The sequence below is a fragment of the Penaeus vannamei genome, chromosome 3, assembly GCF_042767895.1.
Source record: "Penaeus vannamei isolate JL-2024 chromosome 3, ASM4276789v1, whole genome shotgun sequence".
NCBI classification, from domain to species: Eukaryota; Metazoa; Arthropoda; class Malacostraca; order Decapoda; family Penaeidae; genus Penaeus; species Penaeus vannamei.
In genome coordinates this window covers 15,977,945-15,980,444 of record NC_091551.1, presented here as the reverse complement: position 1 = coordinate 15,980,444, position 2,500 = coordinate 15,977,945, and the positions used below count along the sequence as shown (strand labels likewise).

General features: G+C 38.3%; 1 protein-coding gene across 1 annotated transcript in view; it reads right to left on the bottom strand.

The window, feature by feature from the left end:
• LOC113801255 (26S proteasome non-ATPase regulatory subunit 8) overlaps positions 1-2,500 on the bottom strand; it is an 8,030-nt gene that overhangs the window by 5,186 nt on the left and 344 nt on the right. The window lies entirely within an intron of this gene.

The following is a 2,500-nucleotide window of genomic DNA, read 5'->3' as shown; positions in this document are numbered from 1 at the left end:
TTAAAGTATTTACCAAGTAGAGAAATATAGTAAATGGTAGGGTGTCCTGGGATGAGAATGGTTTTCGGCTTAAGTGGCAATCTTTGTGTTATTTAATACTTTTAGGTTAATGTGTTTGGTAATTTTTTTTACATTACATACTCCCCAGAGACTAACATTCAAACATTTTTTTTTTCCAACAATAAAAGTTGATACGACTGGGTAACTACCTGAGGGTGTCCCCCAACATCCTCTAGCAAATATTTTCTTCACTACAGTATGTATGGCGTGATGGAGTAGAAACTCTGGGGGCATCGGGTGGACATAGGTAGAGAGTGGCACCTTCCACAATCTTTTTCCTTTATTTCCATCTACAGGATATTTTGTGTACCAAAAACTGCAACTTTAGTATATATTCAGAATATCTTTGCTGATCATGATGATATTGTAATGAATTTATTTCTCTTACTCTCTACTACACAAGTATAGAGAAACTGTGTGCAAAACCCCACACAATACCTACAATCTTGTCCCCAATAGCATGGATGGGCATGAATGATTCCAGGGAAACTGTGGGATAAAATATGAATAATATATAGAGACCTGGTAACTATACAGTCAAATGCATGGAGTTTTGCCCTATGCAATTCCCCCCATGGGGTTCTGATTGCTCTGTTCAACAACAAATCCATCACATATGTATGGCAGGATAGAGTGTAGGACAGACTCACATTGGGTGTGTATATCATTCACAATTTATCCCAAGATTTCCTAGGTATCTTTCATGCCCTCCTCTGCTATTGGAGCTTGTCACTAATCGTTGGTTTCCACACAAGGGCTTATACATAATTGGATAATAAAGAGTGACAGGAATCCATAAATATCGACACCGTCACAATCCGTTACTTGGAACTATTGTGTAAAATTACCTCATATTCAATCTGTCCAAGCTTAGTGAATCCATAACATTAAGATTACCCTGTTTTATTTCTGGCATCACCTTATTTTACTCTTGTTTTCAATCTCTCATATTCTGAATATTTACCACCCATATCTTTAAGAATGTCATATCATCGACACCAATTGCTAGCTAAGTTAATCTTTACAGTATGGTCACACTAAATTAGGGCAAATTGAAGATGATATTCTTGTACAGGACAAAAAGTAATAGTGGTTGGTACAAGAAATAATCTGCAGAGATGAATGGTAACCCCACAAATAAAGGAAAAATATCACAGAAAGCATCGCTCACAGCCTAAGTCCACTTGGTGCTCCAGTGGCTAAGTCTACTCGTTATGCGCGTAAGAATAAGTTGCAGCGCAGCTTGCACACTGTCTTCTGTCCTACTGTGCAACTACGTCACCACTACCTCACGACCAATCAGGAGGCGACAGTTTCACAGAGATTTTTAATTGCTCATTAAAGTTCAAGTATAATATTCCATAATATCATATCATAAAAATGCACACGACTAATGACTAACTTTCCATATACATTCATGTCTTAGCCATTTATTATGTTAAAATGTGTATTTTGATCCTCAATTTTGGCTACCTCATTAAAATTCTTAATTGCCAAACTACTCAAACATGCACATTTTAGGATTACACCAGTAATCTGCCTCATTCTTCTCAGTGACAATGACCGATATGTGTCATTTGTGTTATGGTGGTGTGCTTGACTTTTTCGATATTTAATGAAAGACTGTAGATATCATAGAGTTTTTACAGATTCATGGAGTCATCGTAATTGAAAGAAAGTGTGAAAAGTGCAGTGCAATTTTTTGAACTGTTTCAGCTCCATCTTGCCATGCATACCAAGGTGAAGAGAATGTTTCTCGGGGGGTGTTGGGGGCGGAGCCTCCAATCAACCTTCCCCTTGGGCAGTGCCCGAAGTGCATGTCCAGTCACGGCAACTTGGACAGTTGAGTAAATTTTGTGTTCATTACCGCGTGCCGTTGCGCTTTCTAATATTCAAATATGGCGGCATAATCAGACACTCGCATTTCGGAAAAGTCGCATTTCTTCATTTCAGAAAATATAAATTTTGCCTCATTTCCAAAAAGTCGCATTTCTTTAACCTTTGTAAATAGAGGTTTGGCTTTCATTTCTGAAAGGTTATGATTTATTGCATTCATAATTAACTTCGGTCATTTACTGACAGTGAAATCAGTCTGAGCCCACTCTTTATCCCCCCCCGACCCCCAGTTCTGCACGTCCCCCAAGATTGTTGGGTGGAGTTGGGACTTTGTCTCTGGCGAGTGTTTCTGTACCGCAAAGAGTTACCGCTAGCTCTCATGGAACATCTCAATGATCTAATAATGAGGGTTATTGAAAGTGGAGGCAATAACTATCTCTTCATATGTTTTTTTTAGTCATCTGTCGTGAAATTAATGAAATTTCTCAGTATATTTCATGGTTTCCCCATCTACAGGAGCAAAAGTTGACGCTTATGGTTGGGGCAATGACAAACTAAATGAAATGGGCATCAGTATTTATACAAACAGTCTATGGTTAACGGT